A 15902-nucleotide genomic window follows, 5' to 3' on the forward strand; every position below is an offset into this window, starting at 1 on the left:
GAACGTCAAGGCAGTGCAGGGAAAACAGGTTCCTCTGGAATGGACTGACACATCTGGGGGACTCTTGGAATGGTGGCACGACCCTGGAGTTCCTCTCGCCTTTCCTGAGGAGAGCGCCTCCTCTTGAGATGCGACGGGAACGCCGGGAATTCTTTCCCTACGAAACAGGGAAAGGATCCCTCATCTCGAGCTAGGAGGCGGAAACGGGGCTCCCCTGGATGTGTGCGGGACCCACGTGCTTCCTCTCGAGTGGAGACGGGTATGTCGGGGAACTTCTTGAGTTGCAGCAAGGGTGTGAAGGACCCTTTGGAAGTTCCAGTGGTTAGACGTGATTAGCCTCGAGAAGCCTCAGCGGAAATGGGCCTCATCTCGCCTGGAGGGCAAAACCGCCTGGATTTTCTCGAGTTGCGGCAGGTGCTCTCGACTTACGACGGGGACCTCAGGGACCCGCTCTGGTGGCCTCAGGAAAGGCCAGTCCCCATGCGAGTTCCTCGGGGGCCTCTCGGGATTCCTCTCCCGTCGATGCCGGGGCCTAAGACCTTGTGTGGAGTCGGGGCCGGAACCTGAGGATTCCTCTCCAGTGCTGACATGGATCTTGGGGTACTTCTGGAGTCTCCCCAGGGGAGTCAGTCCTCGTCTCATATGCGGGCATGCAATTGCGCTTTCCTCCAAAGCGGTAGCAGCAGTGTCACGCAGTCCGCCGCGTGGATCAACGGATCTATGGTTTTCCCTCGAGTCTTTCCCACGAGGCTCTCCCACGAGGCTTTCCCACAGGGCTGTCCCACGTGCACACGTGGTGGGAGTCGATCCTCGGCTTGAACGTCAAGGCAGTGCAGGGAAAACAGGTTCCTCTGGAATGGACTGACACATCTGGGGGACTCTTGGAATGGTGGCACGACCCTGGAGTTCCTCTCGCCTTTCCTGTGGAGAGCGCCTCCTCTTGAGATGCGACGGGAACGCCGGGAATTCTTTCCCTACGAAACAGGGAAAGGATCCCTCATCTCGAGCTAGGAGGCGGAAACGGGGCTCCCCTGGATGTGTGCGGGACCCCACGTGCTTCCTCTCGAGTGGAGACGGGTATGTCGGGGACCTTCTTGAGTTGCAGCAAGGGTGTGAAGGACCCTTTGGAAGTTCCAGTGGTTAGACGTGATTAGCCTCGAGAAGCCTCAGCGGAAATGGGCCTCATCTCGCCTGGAGGGCAAAACCGCCTGGATTTTCTCGAGTTGCGGCAGGTGCTCTCGACTTACGACGGGGACCTCAGGGACCCGCTCTGGTGGCCTCAGGAAAGGCCAGTCCCCATGCGAGTTCCTCGGGGGCGTCTCGGGATTCCTCTCCCGTCGATGCCGGGGCCTAAGACCTTGTGTGGAGTCGGGGCCGGAACCTGAGGATTCCTCTCCAGTGCTGACATGGATCTTGGGGTACTTCTGGAGTCTCCCCAGGGGAGTCAGTCCTCGTCTCGAATGCGGGCATGCAATTGCGCTTTCCTCCAGAGCGGTAGCAGCAGTGTCACGCAGTCCGCCGTGTGGATCAACGGATCTATGGTTTTCCCTCGAGTCTTTCCCACGAGGCTTTACCACGAGGCTTTCCCACAGGGCTGTCCCACGTGCACACGTGGTGGGAGACGATCCTTGGCTTGAACGTCAAGGCAGTGCAGGGAAAATAGGTTCCTCTGGAATGGACTGACACATCTGGGGGACTCTTGGAATGGTGGCACGACCCTCGAGTTCCTCTCGCCTTTCCTGTGGAGAGGGCCTCCTCTTGAGATGCGACGGGAACGCCCGGAATTCTTTCCCTACGAAACAGGGAAAGGATCCCTCATCTCGAGCTAGGAGTCGGAAACGGAGCTCCCCTGGATGTGGGCGGGACACCACGTGCTTCCTCTCGAGTGGAGACGGGTATGTCGGGGAACTTCTTGAGTTGCAGCAAGGGTGTGAAGGACCCTTTGGAAGTTCCAGTGGTTAGACGTGATTAGCCTCGAGAAGCCTCAGCGGAAATGGGCCTCATCTCGCCTGGAGGGCAAAACCTCCTGGATTTTCTCGAGTTGCGGCAGGTGCTCTCGACTTACGACGGGGACCTCAGGGACCCGCTCTGGTGGCCTCAGGAAAGGCCAGTCCCCATGCGAGTTCCTCGGGGGCGTCTCGGGATTCCTCTCCCGTCGATGCCGGGGCCTAAGACCTTGTGTGGAGTCGGGGCCGGAACCTGAGGATTCCTCTCCAGTGCTGACATGGATCTTGGGGTACTTCTGGAGTCTCCCCAGGGGAGTCAGTCCTCGTCTCGAATGCGGGCATGCACTTGCGCTTTCCTCCAGAGCGGTAGCAGCAGTGTCACGCAGTCCGCCGCGTGGATCAAAGGATCTATGGTTTTCCCTCGAGTCTTTCCCACGAGGCTTTCCCACGAGGCTTTCCCACAGGGCTGTCCCACGTGCACACGTGGTGGGAGTCGATCCTCGGCTTGAACGTCAAGGCAGTGCAGGGAAAACAGGTTCCTCTGGAATGGACTGACACATCTGGGGGACTCTTGGAATGGTGGCACGACCCTGGAGTTCCTCTCGCCTTTCCTGTGGAGAGCGCCTCCTCTTGAGATGCGACGGGAACGCCGGGAATTCTTTCCCTACGAAACAGGGAAAGGATCCCTCATCTCGAGCTAGGAGGCGGAAACGGGGCTCCCCTGGATGTGTGCGGGACCCACGTGCTTCCTCTCGAGTGGAGACGGGTATGTCGGGGAACTTCTTGAGTTGCAGCAAGGGTGTGAAGGACCCTTTGGAAGTTCCAGTGGTTAGACGTGATTAGCCTCGAGAAGCCTCAGCGGAAATGGGCCTCATCTCGCCTGGAGGGCAAAACCGCCTGGATTTTCTCGAGTTGCGGCAGGTGCTCTCGACTTACGACGGGGACCTCAGGGACCCGCTCTGGTGGCCTCAGGAAAGGCCAGTCCCCATGCGAGTTCCTCGGGGGCCTCTCCGGATTCCTCTCCCGTCGATGCCGGGGCCTAAGACCTTGTGTGGAGTCGGGGCCGGAACCTGAGGATTCCTCTCCAGTGCTGACATGGATTTTGGGGTACTTCTGGAGTCTCCCCAGGGGAGTCAGTCCTCGTCTCGAATGCGGGCATGCACTTGCGCTTTCCTCCAGAGCGGTAGCAGCAGTGTCACGCAGTCCGCCGCGTGGATCAAAGGATCTATGGTTTTCCCTCGAGTCTTTCCCATGAGGCTTTCCCACGAGGCTTTCCCACAGGGCTGTCCCACGTGCACACGTGGTGGGAGTCGATCCTCGGCTTGAACGTCAAGGCAGTGCAGGGAAAACAGGTTCCTCTGGAATGGACTGACACATCTGGGGGACTCTTGGAATGGTGGCACGACCCTGGAGTTCCTCTCGCCTTTCCTGTGGAGAGCGCCTCCTCTTGAGATGCGACTGGAACGCCGGGAATTCTTTCCCTACGAAAAAGGGAAGGATCCCTCATCTCGAGCTATTAGGCGGAACCGGGGCTCACCTGGATGTGTGAGGGACCCCACGTGCTTCCTCTCGAGTGGAGACGGGTATGTCGGGGATCTTCTTGAGTTTCAGCAATGGTGTGAAAGACCCTTTGGAAGTTCCAGTGGTTAGATGTGATTGGCCTCGAGAAGCCTCAGCGGAAATGGGCCTCATCTCGCCTAGAGGGGAAAACCTCCTGGATTTTCTCGAGTTGCGGCAGGTGCTCTCGACTTACGACGGGGACCTCAGCGAACCGCTCTGGTGGCCTCAGGAAAGGCCAGTCCCCATTGGAGTTCCTCGGGGGCCTCTCGGGATTCCTCTCCCGTCGATGCCGGGGCCTAAGACCTTGTGTGGAGTCGGGGCCGGAACCTGAGGATTCCTCTCCAGTGCTGACATGGATCTTGGGGTACTTCTGGAGTCTCCCCAGGGGAGTCAGTCCTCGTCTCATATGCGGGCATGCAATTGCGCTTTCCTCCAGAGCGGTAGCAGCAGTGTCACGCAGTCCGCCGCGTGGATCAACGGATCTATGGTTTTCCCTCGAGTCTTTCCCACGAGGCTTTACCACGAGGCTTACCCACAGCCCTGTCCCACGTGCACACGTGGTGGGAGTCGATCCTCGGCTTGAACGTCAAGGCAGTGCAGGGAAAACAGGTTCCTCTGGAATGGACTGACACATCTGGGGGACTCTTGGAATGGTGGCACGACCCTGGAGTTCCTCTCGCCTTTCCTGTGGAGAGCGCCTCCTCTTGAGATGCGACGGGAACGCCGGGAATTCTTTCCCTACGAAACAGGGAAAGGATCCCTCATCTCGAGCTAGGAGGCGGAAACGGGGCTCCCCTGGATGTGTGCGGGACCCCACGTGCTTCCTCTCGAGTGGAGACGGGTATGTCGGGGACCTTCTTGAGTTGCAGCAAGGGTGTGAAGGACCCTTTGGAAGTTCCAGTGGTTAGACGTGATTAGCCTCGAGAAGCCTCAGCGGAAATGGGCCTCATCTCGCCTGGAGGGCAAAACCGCCTGGATTTTCTCGAGTTGCGGCAGGTGCTCTCGACTTACGACGGGGACCTCAGGGACCCGCTCTGGTGGCCTCAGGAGAGGCCAGTCCCCATGCGAGTTCCTCGGGGGCATCTCGGGATTCCTCTCCCGTCGATGCCGGGGCCTAAGACCTTGTGTGGAGTCGGGGCCGGAACCTGAGGATTCCTCTCCAGTGCTGACATGGATCTTGGGGTTCTTCTGGAGTCTCCCCAGGGGAGTCAGTCCTCGTCTCGAATGCGGGCATGCACTTGCGCTTTCCTCCAGAGCGGTAGCAGCAGTGTCACGCAGTCCGCCGCGTGGATCAAAGGATCTATGGTTTTCCCTCGAGTCTTTCCCACGATGCTTTCCCACGAGGCTTTCCCACAGGGCTGTCCCACGTGCACACGTGGTGGGAGTCGATCCTCGGCTTGAACGTCAAGGTAGTGCAGGGAAAAAAGGTTCCTCTGGAATGGACTGACACATCTGGGGGACTCTTGGAATGGTGTCACGACCCTGGAGTTCCTCTCGCCTTTCCTGTGGAGAGAGCCTCCTCTTGAGATGCGACGGGAACGCCGGGAATTCTTTCCCTACGAAACAGGGAAAGGATCCCTCATCTCGAGCTAGGAGGCGGAAAAGGGGCTCCCCTGGATGTGTGCGGGACCCCACGTGCTTCCTCTCGAGTGGAGACGGGTATGTCGGGGAACTTCTTGAGTTGCAGCAAGGGTGTGAAGGACCCTTTGGAATTTCCATTGGTTAGATGTGATTGACCTCGAGAAGCCTCAGCGGAAATGGGCCTCATCTTGCCTGGAGGGCAAAACCGCCTGGATTTTCTCGAGTTGCGGCAGGTGCTCTCGACTTACGACGAGGACCTCAGGGACCCGCTCTGGTGGCCTCAGGAAAGGCCAGTCCCCATGCGAGTTACTCGGGGGCCTCTCGGGATTCCTCTCCCGTCGATGCCGGGGCCTAAGTCCTTGTGTGAAGTCGGGGCCGGAACCTGAGGATGCCTCTCCAGTGCTGACATGGATCTTGGGGTAATTCTGGAGTCTCCCCAGGGGAGTCAGTCTTCGTCTCGAATGCGGGCATGCACTTGCGCTTTCCTCCAGAGCGGTAGCAGCAGTGTCACGCAGTCCGCCTCGTGGATCAAAGGATCTATGGTTTTCCCTCGAGTCTTTCCCACGAGGCTTTCCGACGAGGCTTTCCCACAGGGCTGTCCCACGTGCACACGTGGTGGGAGTCGATCCTCGGCTTGAACGTCAAGGCAGTGCAGGGAAAACAGGTTCCTCTGGAATGGACTGACACATCTGGGGGACTCTTGGAATGGTGGCACGACCCTGGAGTTCCTCTCGCCTTTCCTGTGGAGAGCGCCTCCTCTTGAGATGCGACGGGAACGCCGGGAATTCTTTCCCTACGAAACAGGGAAAGGATCCCTCATCTCGAGCTAGGAGGCGGAAACGGTGCTCCCCTGGATGTGTGCGGGACCACACGTGCTTCCTCTGGAGTGGAGACGGGTATGTTGGGGAACTTCTTTAGACGCAGCATGGGTGTGAAGGACCCGTTGGAAGTTCCAGTATTTAGACGTGATTAGCCTCGAGAAGCCTCAGCGGAAATGGGCCTCATCTCGCCTGGAGGGCAAAACCTCCTGGATTTTCTCGAGTTGCGGCAGGTGCTCTCGACTTACGACGGGGACCTCAGGGACCCGCTCTGGTGGCCTCAGGAAAGGCCAGTCCCCATTCGAGTTCCTCGGGGGCGTCTCGGGATTCCTCTCCCGTCGATGCCGGGGCCTAAGACCTTGTGTGGAGTCGGGACCGGAACCTGAGGATTCCTCTCCAGTGCTGACATGGATCTTGGGGTACTTCTGTTGTCTCCCCAGGGGAGTCAGTCCTCGTCTCGAATGTGGGCATGCACTTGCGCTTTCCTCCAGAGCGGTAGCAGCAGTGTCACGCAGTCCGCCGCGTGGATCAAAGGATCTATGGTTTTCCCTCGAGTCTTTCCCACGAGGCTTTCCCACGAGGCTTTCCCACAGGGCTGTCCCACGTGCACACGTGGTGGGACTCGATCCTCGGCTTGAACGTCAAGGCAGTGCAGGGAAAACAGGTTCCTCTGGAATGGACTGACACATCTGGGGGACTCTTGGAATGGTGGCAAGACCCTGGAGTACCTCTCGCCTTTCCTGTGGAGAGCGCCTCCTCTTGAGATGCGACGGGAACGCCGGGAATTCTTTCCCTACGAAACAGGGAAAGGATCCCTCATCTCGAGCTAGGAGGCGGAAACGGGGCTCCCCTGGATGTGTGCGGGACCCCACGTGCTTCCTCTCGAGTGGAGATGGGTATGTCGGGGAACTTCTTGAGTTGCAGCAAGGGTGTGAAGGACCCTTTGGAAGTTCCAATGGTTAGATGTGATTGGCCTCGAGAAGCCTCAGCGGAAATGGGCCTCATCTCGCCTGGAGGGCAAAACCGCCTGGATTTTCTCGAGTTGCGGCAGGTGCTCTTGACTTACGACCAGGACCTCAGGGACCCGCTCTGGTGGCCTCAGGAAAGGCCAGTCCCCATTCGAGTTCCGCTGGGGATTCCTCTCCCGTCGATGCCGGGGCTTAAGACCTTGTGTGGAGTCGGGGCCGGAATCTGAGGATTCCTCTCCAGTGCTGACATGGACCTTGGGGTACTTCTGGAGTCTCCCCAGGGGAGTCAGTCCTCGTCTCGAATGCGGGCATGCACTTGCGCTTTCCTCCAGAGCGGTAGCAGCAGTGTCACGCAGTCGGCCGCATGGATCAAAGGATCTATGGTTTTCCCTCGAGTCTTTCCCACGAGGCTTTCCCACGAGGCTTTCCCACAGGGCTGTGCCACGTGCACACGTGGTGGGAGTCGATCCTCGGCTTGAACATCAAGGAAGTGCAGGGAAAACAGGTTCCTCTGGAATGGACTGACACATCTGGGGGACTCTTGGAATGGTGGCACGACCCTGGAGTTCCTCTCGCCTTTCCTGTGGAGAGCGCCTCCTCTTGAGATGCGACGGGAACGCCGGGAATTCTTTCCCTACGAAACAGGGAAAGGATCCCTCATCTCGAGCTAGGAGGCGGAAACGGGGCTCCCCTGGATGTGTGCGGGACACCACATGCTTCCTCTCGAGTGGAGACGGGTATGTCGGGGAACTTCTTGAGTTGCAGCAAGGGTGTGAAGGACCCTTTGGAAGTTCCAGTGGTTAGACGTGATTGGCCTCGAGAAGCCTCAGCGGAAATGGGCCTCATCTCGCCTGGAGGGCAAAACCTCCTGGATTTTCTCGAGTTGCGGCAGGTGCTCTCGACTTACGACGGGGACCTCAGGGACCCGCTCTGGTGGCCTCAGGAAAGGCCAGTCCCCATGCGAGTTCCTCGGGGGCCTCTCGGGATTCCTCTCCCGTCTATGCCGGGGCCTAAGACCTTGTGTGGAGTCGGGGCCGAAACATGAGGATTCCTCTCCAGTGCTGACATGGATCTTGGGGTACTTCTGGAGTCTCCCCAGGGGAGTCAGTCCTAGTCTCGAATGCGGGCATGCACTTGTGCTTTCCTCCAGAGCGGTAGCAGCAGTGTCACGCAGTCCGCCGCGTGGATCAAAGGATCTATGGTTTTCCCTCGAGTCTTTCCCACGAGGCTTTCCCACGAGACTTTCCCACAGGGCTGTCCCACGTGCACGCGTGGTGGGAGTCGATCCTCGGCTTGAACGTCAAGGCAGTGCAGGGAAAACAGGTTCCTCTGGAATGGACTGACACATCTGGGGGACTCTTGGAGTGGTGGCATGACCCTGGAGTTCCTCTCGCCTTTCCTGTGGAGAGCGCCTCCTCTTGAGATGCGAGGGAACGCCGGGAATTCTTTCCCTACGAAACAGGGAAAGGATCCCTCATCTCGATCTAGGAGGCGGAAACGGGGCTCCCCTGGATGTGTGCGGGACACCACGTGCTTCCTCTCGAGTGCAGACGGGTATGTCGGGGAACTTCTTGAGTTGCAGCAAGGGTGTGAAAGACCCTTTGGAAGTTCCAGTGGTTAGATATGATTGGCCTCGAGAAGCCTCAGCGGAAATGGGCCTCATCTCGCCTGGAGGGCAAAACCTCCTGGATTTTCTCGAGTTGGGGCAAGTGCTCTCGACTTACGACGGGGACCTCAGGGACCCGCTCTGGTGGCCTCAGGACAGGCCAGTCCCCATGCGAGTTCCTCGGGGGCGTCTCGGGATTCCTCTCCGGTCGATGCCGGGGCCTAAGACCTTGTGTGGAGTCGGGGCCGGAACCTGAGGATTCCTCTCCAGTGCTGACATGGATCTTGGGGTACTTCTGGAGTCTCCCCAGGGGAGTCAGTCCTCGTCTCGAATGCGGGCATGCACTTGCGCTTTCCTCCAGAGCGGTAGCAGCAGTGTCACGCAGTCCGCCGCGTGGATCAAAGGATCTATGGTTTTCCCTCGAGTCTTTCCCACGAGGCTTTCCCACGAGGCTTTCCCACAGGGCTGTCCCACGTGCACACGTGGTGGGAGTCGATCCTCGGCTTGAACGTCAAGGCAGTGCAGGGAAAACAGGTTCCTCTGGAATGGACTGACACATCTGGGGGACTCTTGGAATGGTGGCACGACCCTGGAGTTCCTCTCGTCTTTCCTGTGGAGAGCGCCTCCTCTTGAGATGCGACGGGAACGCCGGGAATTCTTTCCCTACGAAACAGGGAAAGGATCCCTCATCTCGAGCTAGGAGGCGGAAACGGGGCTCCCCTGGATGTGTGCGGGACACCACGTGCTTCCTCTCGAGTGGAGACGGGTATGTCGGGGAACTTCTTGAGTTGCAGCAATGGTGTGAAGGACCCTTTGGAAGTTCCAGTGGTTAGATGTGATTGGCCTCGAGAAGCCTCAGCTGAAATGGGCCTCATCTCGCCTGGAGGGCAAAACCGCCTGGATTTTCTCGAGTTGCGGCAGGTGCTCTCGACTTACGACGGGGACCTCAGGGACCCGCTCTGGTGGCCTCAGGAAATGCCAGTCCCCATGCGAGTTCCTCGTGGGCCTCTCGGGGTTCCTCTCCCATCGATGCCGGCGCCTAAGACCTTGTGTGGAGTCGGGGCCGGAACCTGAGGATTCCTCTCCAGTGCTGACATGGATCTTGGGGTACTTCTGGAGTCTCCCCAGGGGAGTCAGTCCTCGTCTCGAATGCGGGCATGCACTTGCGCTTTCCTCCAGAGCGGTAGCAGCAGTGTCACGCAGTCCGCCGCGTGGATCAAAGGATCTATGGTTTTCCCTCGAGTCTTTCCCACGAGGCTTTCCCACGAGGCTTTCCCACAGGGCTGTCCCACGTGCACACGTGGTGGGAGTCGATCCTCGGCTTGAACGTCAAGGCAGTGCAGGGAAAACAGGTTCCTCTGGAATGGACTGACACATCTGGGGGACTCTTGGAATGGTGGCACGACCCTGGAGTTCCTCTCGCCTTTCCTGTGGAGAGCGCCTCCTCTTGAGATGCGACGGGAACGCCGGGAATTCTTTCCCTACGAAACAGGGAAAGGATCCCTCATCTCGAGCTAGGAGGCGGAAACGGGGCTCCCCTGGATATGTGCGGGACACCACGTTCTTCCTCTCGAGTGCAGACGGGTATGTCGGGGAACTTCTTGAGTTGCAGCAAGGGTGTGAAGGACCCTTTGGAAGTTCCAGTGGTTAGACGTGATTGGCCTCGAGAAACCTCAGCGGAAATGGGCCTCATCTCGCCTGGAGGGCAAAACCTCGTGGATTTTCTCGAGTTGCGGCAGGTGCTCTCGACTTACGACGGGGACCTCAGGGACCCGCTCTGGTGGCCTCAGGAAAGGCCAGTCCCCATGCGAGTTCCTCGGGGACCTCTGGGGATTCCTCTCCCGTCGATGCCAGGGCCTAAGTCCTTGTGTGGAGTCGGGGCCGGAACCTGAGGATTCCTCTCCAGTGCTGACATGGGTCTTGGGGTTCTTCTGGAGTCTCCCCAGGGGAGTCAGTCCTCGTCTCGAATGCGGGCATGCACTTGCGCTTTCCTCCAGAGCGGTAGCAGCAGTGTCACGCAGTCCGCCGCATGGATCAAAGGATCTATGGTTTTCCCTCGAGTCTTTCCCACGAGGCTTTCCAACGAGGCTTTCCCACAGGGCTGTCCCACGTGCACACGTGGTGGGAGGCGATCCTCGGCTTGAACGTCAAGGCAGTGCAGGGAAAACAGGTTCCTCTGTAATGGACTGACACATCTGGGGGTCTCTTGGAATGGTGGCACGACCCTGGAGATCCTCTCCCCTTTCCTGTGGAGAGCGCCTCCTCTTGAGATGCGACGGGAACGCCGGGAATTCTTTCCTAACGAAACAGGGAAAGGATCCCTCATCTCGAGCAAGGAGGCGGAAACGGGGCTCCCCTGGATGTGTGCGGGACCCCACGTGCTTCCTCTCGAGTGGAGACGGGTATGTCGGGGAAGTTCTTGAGCTGCAGCAAGGGTGTGAAGGACCCTTTGGATGTTCCAGTGGTTAGACGTGATTAGCCTCGAGAAGCCTCAGAGGAAATGGGCCTCATCTCGCCTGGAGGGCAAAACCTCCTGGAATTTCTCGAGTTGCGGCAGGTGCTCTCGACTTACGACGGGGACCTCAGGGACCCGCTCTGGTGGCCTCAGGAAAGGCCAATCCCCATGCGAGTTCCTCGGGGGCCTCTCGGGATCCCTCTCCCGTCGATGCCGGGGCCTAAGTCCTTCTGTGGAGTCGTGGCCGGAACCTGAGGATTCCTCTCCAGTGCTGACATGGATCTTGGGGTACTTCTGGAGTCTCCCCAGGGGAGTCAGTCCTCGTCTAGAATGCGGGCATGCACTTGCGCTTTCCTCCAGAGCGGTAGCAGAAGTGTCACGCAGTCCGCCGCGTGGATCAAAGGATCTATGGTTTTCCCTCGAGTCTTTCCAACGAGGCTTTCCCACGAGGCTTTCCCACAGGGCTGTCCCACGTGCACACGTGGTGGGAGTGGATCCTCGGCTTGAACATCAAGGCAGTGCAGGGAAAACAGGTTCCTCTGTAATGGACTGACACATCTGGGGGTCTCTTGGAATGGTGGCACGACCCTGGATTTCCTCTCCCCTTTCCTGTGGAGAGCGCCTCCTCTTGAGATTCGACGGGAACGCCGGGAATTCTTTCCCTACGAAACAGGGAAAGGATCCCTCATCTCGATCTAGGAGGCGGAAACGGGGCTCCCCTGGATGTGTGCGGGACCCCACGTGCTTCCTCTCGAGTGGAGACGGGTATGTCGGGGAAGTTCTTGAGTTGCAGCAAGGGTGTGAAGGACCCTTTGGATGTTCCAGTGGTTAGACGTGATTAGACTCGAGAAGCCTCAGCGGAAATGGGCCTCATCTCGCCTGGAGGGCAAAACCTCCTGGATTTTCTCGAGTTGCGGCAGGTGCTCTCGACTTACGACGGGGACCTCAGGGACCCGCTCTGGTGGCCTCAGGAAAGGCCAGTCCCCATGCGAGTTCCTCGGGGGCCTCTCGGGATTCCTCTCCCGTCGATGCCGGGGCCTAAGTCCTTGTGTGGAGTCGGGGCCGGAACCTGAGGATTCCTCTCCAGTGCTGACATGGATCTTGGGGTACTTCTGGAGTCTCCCCAGGGGAGTCAGTCTTCGTCTCGAATGCGGGCATGCACTTGCGCTTTCCTCCAGAGCGGTAGTAGCAGTGTCACGGAGTCCGCCTCGTGGATCAAAGGATCTATGGTTTTCCCTCGAGTCTTTTCCACGAGGCTTTCCCACGAGGCTTTCCCACAGGGCTGTCCCACGTGCACACGTGGTGGGAGTCGATCCTTGGCTTGAACGTCAAGGCAGTGCAGGGAAAACAGGTTCCTCTGGAATGGACTGACACATCTGGGGGACTCTTGGAATGGTGGCACGACCCTGGAGTTCCTCTCGCCTTTCCTGTGGAGAGCGCCTCCTCTTGAGATGCGACGGGAACGCCGGGAATTCTTTCCCTACGAAACAGGGAAAGGATCCCTCATCTCGAGCTAGGAGGCGGAAACGGGGCTCCCCTGGATGTGTGCGGGACCCCACGTGCTTCCTCTCGAGTGCAGACGGGTATGTCGGGGAACTTCTTGAGTTGCAGCAAGGGTGTGAAGGACCCTTTGGAAGTTCCAGTGGTTAGATGTGATTGGCCTCGAGAAGCCTCAGCGGAAATGGGCCTCATCTCGCCTGGAGGGCAAAACCTCCTGGATTTTCTCGAGTTGCGGCAGGTGCTCTCGACTTACGACGGGGATCTCAGGGAACCGCTCTGGTGGCCTCAGGAAAGGCCAGTCCCCATGCGAGTTCCTCGGGGGCCTCTCGGGATTCCTCTCCCGTCGATGCCGGGGCCTAAGACCTTGTGTGGAGTCGGGGCCGGAACCTGAGGATTCCTCTCCAGTGCTGACATGGATCTTGGGGTACTTCTGGAGTCTCCCCAGGGGAGTCAGTCCTCGTCTCGAATGCGGGCATGCACTTGCGCTTTCCTCCAGAGCGGTAGCAGCAGTGTCACGCAGTCCGCCGCGTGGATCAAAGGATCTATGGTTTTCCCTCGAGTCTTTCCCACGAGGCTTTCCCACGAGGCTTTCCCACAGGGCTGTCCCACGTGCACACGTGGTGGGAGTCGATCCTCGGCTTGAACGTCAAGGCAGTGCAGGGAAAACAGGTTCCTCTGGAATGGACTGACACATCTGGGGGACTCTTGGAATGGTGGCACGACCCTGGAGTTCCTCTCGTCTTTCCTGTGGAGAGCGCCTCCTCTTGAGATGCGACGGGAACGCCGGGAATTCTTTCCCTACGAAACAGGGAAAGGATCCCTCATCTCGAGCTAGGAGGCGGAAACGGGGCTCCCCTGGATGTGTGCGGGACACCACGTGCTTCCTCTCGAGTGGAGACGGGTATGTCGGGGAACTTCTTGAGTTGCAGCAATGGTGTGAAGGACCCTTTGGAAGTTCCAGTGGTTAGATGTGATTGGCCTCGAGAAGCCTCAGCTGAAATGGGCCTCATCTCGCCTGGAGGGCAAAACCGCCTGGATTTTCTCGAGTTGCGGCAGGTGCTCTCGACTTACGACGGGGACCTCAGGGACCCGCTCTGGTGGCCTCAGGAAATGCCAGTCCCCATGCGAGTTCCTCGTGGGCCTCTCGGGGTTCCTCTCCCATCGATGCCGGCGCCTAAGACCTTGTGTGGAGTCGGGGCCGGAACCTGAGGATTCCTCTCCAGTGCTGACATGGATCTTGGGGTACTTCTGGAGTCTCCCCAGGGGAGTCAGTCCTCGTCTCGAATGCGGGCATGCACTTGCGCTTTCCTCCAGAGCGGTAGCAGCAGTGTCACGCAGTCCGCCGCGTGGATCAAAGGATCTATGGTTTTCCCTCGAGTCTTTCCCACGAGGCTTTCCCACGAGGCTTTCCCACAGGGATGTCCCACGTGCACACGTGGTGGGAGTCGATCCTCGGCTTGAACGTCAAGGCAGTGCAGGGAAAACAGGTTCCTCTGGAATGGACTGACACATCTGGGGGACTCTTGGAATGGTGGCACGACCCTGGAGTTCCTCTCGCCTTTCCTGTGGAGAGCGCCTCCTCTTGAGATGCGACGGGAACGCCGGGAATTCTTTCCCTACGAAACAGGGAAAGGATCCCTCATCTCGAGCTAGGAGGCGGAAACGGGGCTCCCCTGGATATGTGCGGGACACCACGTTCTTCCTCTCGAGTGCAGACGGGTATGTCGGGGAACTTCTTGAGTTGCAGCAAGGGTGTGAAGGACCCTTTGGAAGTTCCAGTGGTTAGACGTGATTGGCCTCGAGAAACCTCAGCGGAAATGGGCCTCATCTCGCCTGGAGGGCAAAACCTCGTGGATTTTCTCGAGTTGCGGCAGGTGCTCTCGACTTACGACGGGGACCTCAGGGACCCGCTCTGGTGGCCTCAGGAAAGGCCAGTCCCCATGCGAGTTCCTCGGGGACCTCTGGGGATTCCTCTCCCGTCGATGCCAGGGCCTAAGTCCTTGTGTGGAGTCGGGGCCGGAACCTGAGGATTCCTCTCCAGTGCTGACATGGGTCTTGGGGTTCTTCTGGAGTCTCCCCAGGGGAGTCAGTCCTCGTCTCGAATGCGGGCATGCACTTGCGCTTTCCTCCAGAGCGGTAGCAGCAGTGTCACGCAGTCCGCCGCATGGATCAAAGGATCTATGGTTTTCCCTCGAGTCTTTCCCACGAGGCTTTCCAACGAGGCTTTCCCACAGGGCTGTCCCACGTGCACACGTGGTGGGAGGCGATCCTCGGCTTGAACGTCAAGGCAGTGCAGGGAAAACAGGTTCCTCTGTAATGGACTGACACATCTGGGGGTCTCTTGGAATGGTGGCACGACCCTGGAGATCCTCTCCCCTTTCCTGTGGAGAGCGCCTCCTCTTGAGATGCGACGGGAACGCCGGGAATTCTTTCCTAACGAAACAGGGAAAGGATCCCTCATCTCGAGCAAGGAGGCGGAAACGGGGCTCCCCTGGATGTGTGCGGGACCCCACGTGCTTCCTCTCGAGTGGAGACGGGTATGTCGGGGAAGTTCTTGAGCTGCAGCAAGGGTGTGAAGGACCCTTTGGATGTTCCAGTGGTTAGACGTGATTAGCCTCGAGAAGCCTCAGAGGAAATGGGCCTCATCTCGCCTGGAGGGCAAAACCTCCTGGAATTTCTCGAGTTGCGGCAGGTGCTCTCGACTTACGACGGGGACCTCAGGGACCCGCTCTGGTGGCCTCAGGAAAGGCCAATCCCCATGCGAGTTCCTCGGGGGCCTCTCGGGATCCCTCTCCCGTCGATGCCGGGGCCTAAGTCCTTCTGTGGAGTCGTGGCCGGAACCTGAGGATTCCTCTCCAGTGCTGACATGGATCTTGGGGTACTTCTGGAGTCTCCCCAGGGGAGTCAGTCCTCGTCTAGAATGCGGGCATGCACTTGCGCTTTCCTCCAGAGCGGTAGCAGCAGTGTCACGCAGCCCGCCGCGTGGATCAAAGGATCTATGGTTTTCCCTCGAGTCTTTCCAACGAGGCTTTCCCACGAGGCTTTCCCACAGGGCTGTCCCACGTGCACACGTGGTGGGAGTGGATCCTCGGCTTGAACATCAAGGCAGTGCAGGGAAAACAGGTTCCTCTGTAATGGACTGACACATCTGGGGGTCTCTTGGAATGGTGGCACGACCCTGGATTTCCTCTCCCCTTTCCTGTGGAGAGCGCCTCCTCTTGAGATTCGACGGGAACGCCGGGAATTCTTTCCCTACGAAACAGGGAAAGGATCCCTCATCTCGATCTAGGAGGCGGAAACGGGGCTCCCCTGGATGTGTGCGGGACCCCACGTGCTTCCTCTCGAGTGGAGACGGGTATGTCGGGGAAGTTCTTGAGTTGCAGCAAGGGTGTGAAGGACCCTTTGGATGTTCCAGTGGTTAGACGTGATTAGACTCGAGAAGCCTCAGCGGAAATGGGCCTCATCTCG

Source organism: Ovis canadensis, chromosome 6 (genome assembly GCF_042477335.2).
Source record: "Ovis canadensis isolate MfBH-ARS-UI-01 breed Bighorn chromosome 6, ARS-UI_OviCan_v2, whole genome shotgun sequence".
In the NCBI taxonomy this organism is placed as follows: Eukaryota; Metazoa; Chordata; class Mammalia; order Artiodactyla; family Bovidae; genus Ovis; species Ovis canadensis.